We start from the raw sequence: 13,655 nt of genomic DNA, 5'->3' as shown, positions 1-13,655 counted from the left end.
GCACCCTCTTCACAGGGAAGCAGAACAGAGTGAGTAAAAGCAGGGGAAATGCCAGATGGTTTTAAAACCATCAGATCTTGTGAGACTCACTATCACAAAAACAGCATAGGGGAAACCACTCCCATCTTCCAATTACCTCCACCTGGTCCTGCCCTTGACATGTGGGGATTATGGGAATTACAATTCAAGGTAAAATTTGGGTGAGCACACAGAGCCAGACCATATCTGTAGTGATCTTTCACTTCTTTGGTTAAGTTAATTCCTATTTTTTTTTTTTTTGTAGCTATTGTAAATTATACTACTTTATTTCTTTTTCAGATCGTTCACTGTTGGCATATAGAAATACTACTGATTTTGGTACATTGATTTTGTGTCCTGCAACTTGATTGAATTTGTTTATTAGTTCTAAGAGGTTTTTTTGGTCAAGTCTTTAGGTTTTTCCAAATATAAGATCATATCATCTGGAAACAAGGATAATTTTGCTTTTTCTTTTACAATTTGGATATCATTTATTTCTTTCCCATGTCTGACTGCTCTATCGAGGACTTCCAGTTGAATCACAGTGGTAAACATGGGCATCCTTGTCATGTTCCAGATCTTAGCAGAAAGTCTTTCAGTTTTCCCTCAGTCAGTATAATATTAGCTGTGGGTCTGTGACAGCTTTTATTACTTTGAGGTACATTCCTTATATACCCAGTTTTTGAGGCTTTTTATCATTAATGGATGTTGAATTTCATCAAATGCTTTCTCAATATCAATTGAAATGATCACATAGTTTTTGTCCTTCATTCTGTTATAAGCTGTATCACATTGATTGATTTTTGTATGTTGAACCATCTTTGCATCCCTGGGATAAATCTCCCTTGGTCATGATTAATGATCTTTTTAATTGGTGATCTTTTTAGTTGCTGAATTCAGTTTGCTAGCATCTTGTTGAGGATTTTTGCATCGATGTTCATCAGGGATATTGGCTTGTAGTTTTCTTTTTCTTTTTTTTTTTTTTTTTTTTTTGATATATCTTTGTTTGGTTTCAACAGGGTAACATGAGCTTCATATGAGTTCAAAAGTATTCCTTCCTCTATTTTTTTGGAATAGTTTAGTAGGATTAGTATTACTTCTTCTTTAAATGTTTGGTATTATTCAGCAGTGAAGCCTTTGGGTCCCAGAATTTTCTTTGCTAGGAGATTTGTTTTAATTACAGCTTCAATCTTATTACTTGTTATTTGATTATTCAAGTGGTACATGTCTTCTTGGTTGAATCTTGGTAGGTTGTATGTGTCTAGGAATTTGTTCATTTCTTCTAGTATTTCCAATTTATTTGCATGTATTTGCTCATAGCGGCCATAATGATCCTTTTAATTTCTGCGGTATCAGTTGTAATGTATCCATTTTCATCTCTGATTGTATTTATTTTCAGAAAACCAACTTTTTGTTTTGCTATCTTTTGTACTGCTTTGTTTCCATTTCATTTATTTCTGCTCAGACCTATTATTTCTTTTCTTCTACTAACTTTGGGTTTTGTTTGCTCTTGCTTTTCTAGTTCATTAAGATGAATCATTAGGTTGTTAAAGTTTTTCTTCCTTTTTGATGTAACCACTTACTGCTATAAACTTCCCCCTTAGTACTGCTTTCACTATATCTCATAGTTTTGAGTATGTCATGTTTCCATTTTCATTAATCTTAATCTCTTCATTGACAAACTGGTCATTCAGGAACATATTATATTTCATGTGTTTATATAGTTTTCAAAATTAATCTTGTTATTGATTTCTAGTTTTATCCCATGTGGTCAGAGAAGACACTTGATATTATTTCAATTTTTTGAATTTTTAAGACTTGTTCTATAGCCTAACATATGGTTTATCATTGACATCGATCCATGTGCTGAGGAGAAGAATGTGTATTCTGCAGCTGTTGAATAAAATGTTCTGTAAGTATCTATTAGGTCCATTCAGTCTATACTGCAGATTAAGTCTGATGTTTCTTTGTTGATTTTCTGTCTGGAAGATCTGTCCAGTGCTGAAAGTAGCTGAAGTCTCCAGGTATTGTTGTAGTGGGGTCTATCTCCTGCTTTAGCTTTCAACAATATTTGCTTTGTATATTTGGGTGCTCCAGTGTCGGATGCATATAATACTTATGACTGTTATATCCTCTTGCTGAATTTGTCACTTTATCATTACATAATAATAACACTCTGTCTCTTTTTATAGTTTTTGTCTTGAAATCTATTTTGTCTAAGTATAGCTACTCCTGCTCTTTTTTGGTTTCCATTGGCATGGAATATCTTTTTTCATGCCCCTATTTTCATTCTTCATGTGTCTTTATGAATCAAGTGCATTTCTTGTAGGCAAGAGATCACTGGGTCTTGTTTTTTCATCTATTCAGCCACTCTATGTCTTTCTCTCTACTTCCTCTTTAAGGCCAATAACGTTTAGATTTGCCCTTCTGAAGCTATTTCCTAGATCTTGTAGGCATGTTTCATTCTTTTTTGTTCTTCTTCCTTTTGTCTCCTCTGATTGTATATTTTCAAATAGTCTGTCTTCAAGCTCACTAATGCTTTCTCCTGCTTGATCAGTTCTGCTATGATGCATTCTTCACTATGTCAACTGCATTTTTTAACTCCATTCTACTTGATACTTTTTAATTATTTCAATTTCCTTGTTAAATTTATCTGAAGGATTCTGAGTTTCTTCTCAGTATTATCCTGAATTTCTTTGAGTTTCCTCAAAATAGCTATTCTGAACTCCATCTGAAAGGTCACATATCTCTGTCTCTCTAAGATTGGTCCCTGGTGCCATGTCTAGTTCATCTGGTGAGGTCACATTTTCTTGGATGGTTTTGATGCTTGTGGATGTTTGTTAATGTCTGGACATTTAAAAGTGATGTATTTCTTGTAGTCTTCAAATCAGGACTTGTTTGAATCTATCCTTCCTGGGCAGGCTTTCCAGTTATTTGAAGAGACTTGAGTGTTGTGATCTAGGTTTGGTCACTGCAGCCATATTTGCATAAAGGGGTACCCCAAGCCCAGTAATGCTGTGGTTCTTGCAGACTCATAAAAGTACTGCCTTGGTGTCTTGGATATGATCTGGAAGAATTCTCTGGATTACCAAGCAGATGCTCTTGTTCTCTTCCCTTGCTGTCTCTCAAACAGATTCCCTCTCCCTCTGTGCTGAGCTGCTAGAGCTGGGGAAAGGGTAATACAAACACCCTTGTGGCCACCACCATTGGGACTGCACTGGGTCAAATTTGAAGCCAGCACAGCACTGGGTCTTCCCCAAGGTCCACTGTAACCACTCCTTGGCTCCCGCCTATGTTTACTCAAGGCCCTACAGCTCTACAATCAGCAGATGGCGAAGTCACCCAGGCTTATGTCCTTCCTTTAAGGGTGAAAAGTTCCCCCTAGGACCTGGGCAGGTCCAGACATGCTGGCAGGGAGTCATGGCCTGAAGTCAGTAACCTTAGAATTCTATCTGGTGCTCCATTCTACCACAGTTCAGCTGGCACCCAAGCCACAAGAAAAAGTCCTTCCCACTCTTTCCTTCCCTTTCCCCATGAAGAGGAGTCTCTCTCCATGTCTACTATCACCACAGGCCCACAGGGAGTACTGCCAGGCTACTGCTGATGTTTGCTTTAAACCCAGGGCCTCTTCAGTCAGCTTGTGGTGAATGCCACCAGGCATGGAACTCACATTTCAGGCCAGTGGGCTCCCCTCTGGCCCAGGGTAGGTTTAGAGATGACATCCAAAAGCCAAGGCCAGGAACTGAGGATCCCAAGAGCCCACTTTGTGGTATTCTCCACTAAGGCTGAGCTGGTACCTAAACTCAAGACAAAATCCCCTTTACTCTTCCTTCTTTTCTCAAGCAGTAGTCTCTCCCCATAGCTACCACAACTGTGAACGTGCTGGGTCACATCTGAAGCCAGCACATCTCAGAGTCTCATTCAAGGCCCACGGTGTGTACTACCTAGTTGTTGCTGACGATTATTCAGTGCCAAGGGCTCTTTACTCAGCAGATCATGAATCATGCCAGGTGTGGGTCCTTTCCTTCAAGGTAGTGGGTTCCCTTCTGGCCCAGGGTGTGTCTGGAAATGTCTGAGAGCTAGGGTAGGCCTGAAGTAGGAGCCTCACAACCCTGCCTGCTGTCCTATCCTACTGTGTTTGAGCTGGTATCCAAGTTGCAAGACGAAGTACGCTTTACTCTTCCCTCTCCTCTCCCCAAGTGAAAGGAAAGGGTCTCTTCCAGAACTATGAGCTCTACTTCCTGGAGTTGGAAGAGGGGTGATACTAGCACTCCCTTAGCTGCCCTGGCTGGTTTCTCTCTAGGTCATTCCCCACCCCAACCCCCCCCAGTCCACTGACTCTGAGCCCAGCACTAGTATTTGCCTAGCAGTTGCAGTCCTTGTGGCCTAAGCAGGCTTTCAAGTTTTTTTTTAGATCCCCAGAGCACTTTAGCCCACAATGGCTTGACAAAATTCGGGTTCTGACCACTGGAATGGGTGATTGCCCTTTGACTAACACTGGTCTAAATGCTCCCTCCATGAGTGCCAGCTGAGTTCTACCAAGTGTTGGCAGCACTGCATTCCAATGCAAAGTTCCTTAATTGCTGTGCTCTTCCTCTCCCAAAAGTACAGATTCTCTCTCCCTGCCACATGGCCACTGGCAGGGGATTGGGCAGAGGTCATGTTGGAAATTCAAGGCTGTCTTTCCTAACCTCTTCATTGCCTCTTTCAGTGATATGAAGTTACAACCAGGTATAGTGATCATGATCGCTCACCAGATTCTTGGTTCTTGTGAAGGTGCTTTTTTTGTGCAGATAGTTGTCAAATTTGGTGCTCCTGTGGTGAGGACAATTGGTAGAGGCTTCTATTTGGCTGTTCTTGCTCTGCCTCCTTCTTAAAGCTTTTTGTGTATTACACTTTTTAAAAATTTTATGTAACTTTATATATTGCCACACCCTAACAAAAAATATGGTGCATGCTTGAAAATTAATTTTCTGTTTTTTGAATATATGCAGGAGTCTTGGTCAACCCAGATCAGGTTTAGCCCAATTAGGCTAAATTCATAAATTCCAGCTGTTTTAGCAAAGATGATGGCAATAGCCTAATTAGAAGTCAACTCTGTAAAGCTGTGGAATATATGATTAATGTTAACACATCAGTCATGATGACTGTAAAAATAAAAGACATGTATTAAAGACCAGACATTTTTGTAATTTTATAAAATATTCATTACCTAGGGAAAGATTTTATGAAAACTCATTTAAGATAACCCTTAGATTAGATATTTTAGCATTTTTAGAGTATAATCATTATTAAGCATTTATCTCTCTACTTTTGTTTTTGAGTTTTTTTTAACCTAACAAATCATCTCTAAGTAAGATAAAATGGATATTATGTATAAATGTCTGGAATGTGTGTCAACAAAATAGATTCTTTGTATAATGTGATTACAGTAATCAATAAATATTCATACTGTAAATATTTCTAAATGATAACCACAAAATAATTCTAGTTTTAAGAGCCAATTCTTATGCTAAAATGCATAAAACATAATCAAGCTTTCTGGGAATCTCTTTATCATCTCATTGATCACAAAAGTACTATAGCAACCTAAAGTACAAGAGTCATTTTTCTAACATACAAAAATATCTAAACATTTAATGTGAAGTTCATGCTCACAAATCTGCAGGAAGAAATTGGAGGATGACTTTTTCAACTTTTTGTTTATGAAGTAGGTTAATATTTATAGGTAGATAAATATTTGAGATGAATGAATGATGAAGTTATATAGTCACGTGAAAGGAAAAACAGTTCTTAAACTAAAAGAGTTAAGTGTTTATCTAAGATACTTGTTATTGTTTAATATATAAAAGCAATTTTCCCCATTAAGATGAGAATAAAGGAGATTTTACTAAGGTACAAATATAGCGTATAAAATTAATTCATGGAAAATTGATCTTTCCATGTTGTATCCAGTTTTATTTGTTAAAATGTCAATGTCTGTAATAGATAGAATAAAAATAGACTAGTTCTAAATACTTAAATGAAAATAGAAAATAATAGTAGTGCTTAATTGTATGACCAAATGCAGCATCTTGTTTTCAGTTGCTGCCATGGAACTCTCATACATTTCTGTAGCAAAGATTTTTCTTCTTTGTATGTCTTATACAACAAGGAGTGCCTTGTCAAACAAGTCTTTTATAAAAACTTGAATTTGTACATTTTTTGCGTTACATATGTACAGACAATTCCCTATTATTTGTGTCAATTTAAGATCCACTCAGGATCTTTCCTTGCCAACCTCATAATACAGAAATCAAACAACATAATACAGAGAGAACAAGCTGGGGCACAGTCTATAGACAACAATGAGGTTGCTAAGAAGGCATATATTCCATTAGACTGGACAATAAGACAATATGTATCAGAAACGGGATTAAATAGGAGAGCTTGGCTGCTTAGTACCATTAATTATCTTAATCTCAGAATGGTATCAAATATCAATCATCTCTATAATCTTTTACCAAAATGCTATTAGTGAAAAAGTAGATTCCCACTGCTACACAATTTCATTTAGATGGTAACTAAAACTACATAATTGCTCTTGGTCAGCTTGAAATCATCCCAATATAAAATATATTTTTAAGTATAACTTTTTTTAAACTCCCATCATTATTGCTCATGTTTTATAACCATAATTTTTATTTTCCTTATTCAGAAAGATATAAAACATTCAAATGTTGATTACTAATATTTTCAATATCCCTTTTCTTATTCGCTCATCTCTCTTTTTCAGGTTTCTCTTATCTTTTCCTTTAAATGTTATTATTTTTCCATAAAATCTTAGATTTATCACCACAAGGACTTTTCAACCACAATTAATCTTTTTCTTGTCTTGATACTTCCAAAAGTTATAGAAATATTTTTCTCCCCTCTTAGAGATCTCGTTGAATTGAGAAACTACAAACATCATATAATTAAAATATGAAAAAAGTTATCTTCTGATTCAGAATGCAAATAAAAGGGTAAGGGCTCTTATTACATAACAATAAGAGAAAGCAGCTTAGACATTAAAAGAGTGTCAAAGACTGATCGTATACTTTGGCTCAACATACTGTAAATACCTGAAGTTGCACATCTTTAATCTCTCCCTTTGACCACAAACTCTTCTTCTTTCAATTATCATATTCTCCCACATTTTTCTTCATGTTTATGATGCCCTCCAGTCCTTTAATCCTTCCTATTAATATAAAAATTAACATTAGTTCCTAAAATGTTATGCATTATTAATTTAATCATCTTAACAATATGTATTATTATCCTAATTTTATTTATTTTTAAAGTTTTCTTAAACAGCTTTATTGAGATAAAGTTCATACACTATCTGATTCACTAATTTAAAGTGTACAATTCAATGGTTTTTATTACATTCACAGATATGTGCAACCATCACCAGATTCAATTTTAGAATATTTTCATCATCTCAAAAAAAAAATAACTTCTATATCCTTGAGCTGTCACTCTCATATTCCATTCTCTACTCCCCTGGCTCTAGGCAACCACTAATCTACTTTCCATCTCTATAGACTGCCTCTCCTCTGCTTTTACATGAATGGAGTCACACAATATATGGTCTTTTGCAACTGGCTTCTTTCATCACCATAACATTTTGAAAGTTAATCCATGTTGTAGCATGTATCAGTATTTCATTCCTTTTTTTAATGGCCAAAAAACATTACATTGCATAAATATACCATATTTTGTTAATTCATTTGTTCACAGGTGAACATTTCAGTGGTTTCCACCTTTTGGCTGTTATGATAATACCGCTATAAACATTCATGTATAAGTTTCTATGCAGATATATGTTTTCATTTTTCTTGGGTATATACCTAGGAGTAAAATTGCTGGGTTCTATGGTGACTTTATGTTTATCATTTGAGGAACTGCCAGGCTGTTTTCCAAAGTGGCTGCACTATTTTACATTGCCACCAGCAGTTTATGAAGGCTCAAATTCCTCCACATCCTTGGCAACATTTGTCATTATCTGACTTTTTGATTCTAGTTATTCTAGTGGGTGTGAAGTGATACCTCATTGTGGTTTTGATTTGCATTTCCATGATGATGTCAGGCATCTCTTCATGGACTTACTTGCCATCAGTATATCTTCTTTAGATAAATGTTTACTTAGATCATTTGTCTATTTTCCTTCAACTTTTATTTTAGACTTGGGGGTACATATGTAGATGTGTTGCATGGGTAAATTGTGTGTCACTGATGCTTGGTGTATGAATGATCCCATAACCCAGGTGGCAAGCATAATACTCAATAGGTAGTTTTTGAACCCTCACCGCAAACTTATCCTCCTTCCTCTAGTAGTCTTCATTGTTCCCCCTCTTTATGTCCATGTGTGCTCAATGTTTAGCTCCCACTTATAAGGGAGAACATGCAGTATTTGGTTTTCTGTTCCTGTATTAATTTACTTAGGAATACTGTTCCTGTATTAATTACCTGTATAATCCAGCTGCATTCATGTTGCTACAAAGAACATGATTTTGTTCTTTGTTGGGGCTGTGAGGCATTCTATGGTGTATATGTATGTACTATATTTTCTTTATGCTGTTCACCATTGATGGGCATCTGGGTTGATTCTATGTCTTCGCTATTGTAAAGAGTGCTGGGATAAACATATAAATGCATGTGTCCGTATGGCAGAACAATTTATTTTCCATTGTATACCCAGTAATGGGATTGCTGGGTTGAACAGTAGCTCTGTTTTAAGTTATCTGAGAAATTTCCAAACTGCTTTCCACAGTGGCTGAACTAATTTACATTCCCACCAACAGTGTATAAGCATTTCCTTTTCTCCATAACCTCATCAACATGTTATTTTGTTGTCTTTTTAATAGGAGCTATTCTGACTTGTGCAAGATGGTATTTCATCGTGGTTTTGACTTGCATTTCTCTGATGATTAGTGATACTGAGTATTTTTTCATATATTTGATGGTCACATGTTATGTCCTCTTTTGAGAGGTGTCTATTCATGTCCTTTGCCCATTTTTAATGAGTTTATTTGTTTTTTGCTTGTTGAATTATTTAAGGTTTTTATAGATTCTGGTTATTAGACCTTTGTCAGATGCAGTTTGTGAATATTTTCTTTCATTCTGTAGGTTGTTTATTCTATTGATAGTTTATTTTACTGTGCAGAAGCTCTTTAGTTTAATTAGGTCCCATTTGTCTATTTTTGGTTTTTGTTGCAACTGCTTTTGGGGACTTAGTCATAAATTATTTGCCAAAGCTGATGTCCAGAATGTCTTAGGTTTTCTTGTAGGATTTTTGTAGTTTTAGGTCTTATATTTAAGTCCTTAATCCATCTTTAGTTAATGTTTGTATATGATAAAAGGTATATGAAAAAGGGTCCAGTTTCATTTTTGTTCATGTGGCTAGCCAGTTATCCTAGCACCATTTATTGAATACAAAGAGTCCTTTCTTCGTTGTGTGTTATTGTTGACTTTGTTGAAGATCAGATGGTTTTAACTGTGTGGCTTTATTTCTAGGTTATCTATTCTGTTCCATTGGTCTATGTGTCTGTTTTTGTACCACTACCATGTTGCTTTAGTTATTGTAGCCTTGTAGTATAAGTTCAGGTACTATGATCCCTCCAGCTTTGTTCTTTTTGCTTAGGATTGCTTTGACTATTCGTATCCCCATAGAGATGATGAGACTCAAAAAAATTTAAAGATTCACCTGAGATACATGGCTAGGACTTCTGATATCAAGATAAATGGTTGAGAGAGCAGATACTTCATTCTCATCTTACATCAATCATATAAATGATATAAAATATATACATACACTTTTTAAAAGAAGCAAATACAGACATCCTTAAAATAGGTAGATAAACTTTCAGAAGACCATAAACTGTGTGCAAGAAAATTGTGTTCCATATATGGAAGTCGTGAAAGCTGGAAACAAGACCAATTAGAGGCCTAGCAAAAAGATTCATACACATAACCCCACCTTCCAGACTAAGCATGAGAGAAAAAAAAAAAAAAAAAAAAAAAAGGTGTCTATATTCAGGAAGGAGCAGAGCTTGGTGTAATTATTAGGGGGATACCTCTTATAGCTGGTAAAAAGTCAGAAAAAATGGGAAGCACCCAAGCACAGAAGACCAGATCCTAAGTTTTCCATCTGGCAAGATATAATATCCATTCTTTATCCTATAAGTGGCTCCAAGCAAACCTTAGCAGATGTTTTTATACTTCCCACAATATGTGCTGTAGAAGTGAAGACCGTAGTCTTTCATGGTATAGCAATTGCAGTTAGGAGTGCACAATCAAAAATTACTAAATGTTGGAGTATCAACTCTACGAAAGACTGCAAACTCAATAAATGGTAGAGAAGGGACAGAGATAATATAGAAATCAAAAAATAACTTTTAAATAAGTAAAATTAGTATGATCAAATAAAAGAATATTATTGTATACAAGAAACAAGAATAGGTACTTGTAAAATGAACCATATGGAAAAATCTCAAAATGAAAATTGGTAGAACTGGGACTCAAATATAGTTGAGTCCCACGTTCTTTCCTCTGATACCACAGTTGCATGACCCCCATACACACACACACAAATGCATATACAGAAACATGCACATGCTTATTTTGTCTTAGTCCATTTGTGATGCTATAACAGGACACTTGAGACTGGGTAACTTATAATTTGTTTTTCCTCATAGTTCTTGAGGTTGAGAAGTCCACAATCAAGGTGTAAGCATCTGACCACATGGGCAGAAGGTGAAAAGGTCACAGAGTGCCCACTCCCAAAAAGCCCTTTTGATAACAGCATTAACCCATTCATTAGGGTAGAGCTTTCATAGCCCAATTACTTCTTAAAGGCCCCACCTCCCGACACCATTAGATTGGTAATTATTATACATTTTAACACGAGTTATAGAAGGAACAAATATTTAATTCATAGTGTTCCATCTCTAGCCCCACAAAAATGCATGTCTTTCTCATAAACAAAATATGTTTGTTCCATCCCAATACCCCCAAAAGTCCTAACTTGTTCCAGCATCAGCTTTAAAGAAAGTCTAAGTCCATAGTCTCATCTAAATGTCAGCTAAATCAGATAAGGGTGAGTCTCAAAGTACAATTTATCCTGAAGTAAATTCCTATCCAGCTGTGAGCCTGTGAAATCAAACAAATGATATGCTTCCAAAGTACGATGATGGAACGTGCATACTATAGACATTCCCACTGCAAAAGAGAAATAGGCAACAAGAATGGAGTTACAGGCACCAAGTAAGTCTGAAACCCAACAGGGTAAACAATATCAAATCTTAAGGCTTGAGAAAAATATTTGACTCCATGTCCTGACTGGACATACTAAGGTGGATATGGGCCCCCAAAGCTGAAGGCAGCCCCACCCCAACCAAACACAGCCCAAAGTTCAGCTCTCACAGATTGGAGTCAGGTGCCCGTGGCTTTCCCAGCCTGGTACCGCACCCTGGTGGCTCTACTGGATCTCAAGCATGACACTGCCCCCGTAGCCCTATTAAGCATTACCCTAGTAGAGACTCTCTGTGACAACCCTGTGCTGGTGGTCTCTGCCTGCACCCTAAAGCTCTCCACGACATCTTTGGAAACCTAGGTGGAGGAAGCCATGCCTCCACAACTCTTGCATTGTGAGCCTGCAGAATTAGCACTACGTGGACACTGCCAAGCTTTACCACTTGTGCCCTCTAAAGTGGCAGCTTAAGCCAAACCTGGGGTTCTTGAGCCACAGCTGGGATAGCCAAAGATTGCTGTAAGCCAGAATGCAGGGAAAGGGGAGCCCAGGGAGCCCTGGGTGGTAAGTTCCTGGAAGGTGCCTCAGGCCAATCCCTTCAAACTATTCTGCCCTCAAGGTCCTAGAGCTCAGGGCCTGCGATGTGAGGGGCAGCCCTGAAGATCTTTGAAATGCCACCTAGGGTGATTATCGCGTTGTCTTGATTAATAGTGTCTGGCTTCCTTCTACTCATACTAATCTCTTTAGCAACTGTCCCTTGAGCACAGCCTTGGTTTTTTTCTCCTAAATGTGCTTTTTCATTCTTTACGTTGCCAGGCTAGGGATTTTCCAGTTCTCTACCTTCTGCTTCCCTTTTGATTATAAATTCCATTATTAAATCATTTATCTTCTTGCATTTTACCATGTATGCTTAAGAGAAGCCTCCCAGTCCTTTCAATATTTTGCTTAGAAATCTTTTGCCAGATATCCTAGTTCATCCCTCTTAATTTCTGCCTTCCATAAAGCCCTTGGACATAGACACAATTCAGGCAAGTTTTTTGCTACTTCATAAAAAGAGGGCTCGTCCTCCAGTTTCCAATAAGATATTCCTTATTTCCATCTGAGCTGTTACCCATATTGCCCTTAATGCTCCATTCATGGCAACACAGGGTTTTTCCAGCAGTCACTTCAAAACCATTCAAAAGCTGCTTCCACATTTTCAGATATTTGTTATAGCAACACCCCACTCCTTTGGTACCAATTTCTGTCTTAGTCCATTGTGTTACTATAACAGAATACCTGAGACTGGGGAATTCATAAAGGACAGAAATTTACTTCATCACAGCTCTGGAGGCTGAGATGTTCAAAGCTAAGGCCCTGACATCTGGTGAGGACCCTCTTGCTGAGTCATCACATGGTGGAAGATAGAAGAGTGAGCGAGTGCTCACCCCCAAAAGTCCTTTTTATAATAGTGTTAATTCATTCACGAGAGTGGAGCACTCATGGCCTAATCACTTAGAACTTACACTACCATCAGACTGGCAATTAAATTTGAACATCAGTTTTGGAGGGGAAAAACATTAGTAAATCAGGACTTAATTAGTTTCCCCATTATTATTTTATACATAGTCTTGATTTCATGATCTATCAAAGACACCCATTATTCTCTTGTTCCCACATCTACTTTGTTTGCCCTGAAAATTGGTAATCTTGTGGCTCTCAACTCCGGTTGCATTATTAGAGATATCTGGGAACTTAAAAAAATAAATAAAAGATACACCATAGTCACCTTAGACCAAGTAAATCAGATCCTCTGCGAGTAAAACTCATGTATTGATATTCTTTATAAAAGCTCCCTGAATGGTTCTATGAGAATAACTGCTCTAATGTACCTATTTTTGTTTCAGAAAGGGCTAATTATTCAACACCATTTGTGCCTTCCTTTCAATTATATAAAGTTGTCATTGTGAAGCAGCTGCCTCGTTAGGGAGTCATTCCCATCACCCCATCCCACCCCCATCCCACGTCAAGGTAGGGCCAGGTGACTAGTTTTCACCAATAGAAAGTGAACTGAAAGAATGTATATGTCTTCTGAAAGAAGGGCATTAAGGAACAAGTGTGCGCTCTGTATTCTCTCTTTTCCCCACTGCCAACTGGATGTAGAGGATTCTAAGTGTTTAGCAGATGCGAAATCACAAGATGGAAAGCATTTGGGTCCAAGAATCACTTGATAAAAGTCATGCTTTGACAAAGCTTTATATCATAAGACCACTAAGAGAAAAAGATAAACAACACTTATTGTGTTAAGCCTCTAAAATTTGGGGGTTTCATCAGCTACAGTTACCCAAATCAACAGAGAAATAGGTATCTTGAAGTGGGGTGCTGT

General features: G+C 37.1%; 1 long non-coding RNA gene across 1 annotated transcript in view; it reads right to left on the bottom strand.

Annotated features, from left to right (window-relative positions):
- Positions 1–13,655, bottom strand: part of LOC111551628 — a 122,513-nt gene that overhangs the window by 101,961 nt on the left and 6,897 nt on the right. The window contains exon 2 of the long non-coding RNA XR_002734416.2: positions 7,122–7,237. This is a non-coding gene — a long non-coding RNA (uncharacterized LOC111551628). The remainder of the gene's footprint in view (positions 1–7,121; positions 7,238–13,655) is intronic.

This window comes from Piliocolobus tephrosceles, chromosome 13, assembly GCF_002776525.5.
Source record: "Piliocolobus tephrosceles isolate RC106 chromosome 13, ASM277652v3, whole genome shotgun sequence".
In the NCBI taxonomy this organism is placed as follows: Eukaryota; Metazoa; Chordata; class Mammalia; order Primates; family Cercopithecidae; genus Piliocolobus; species Piliocolobus tephrosceles.
Note: the sequence above shows the minus strand (reverse complement) of the source record. Positions and strands in the feature narration are given on the sequence as shown.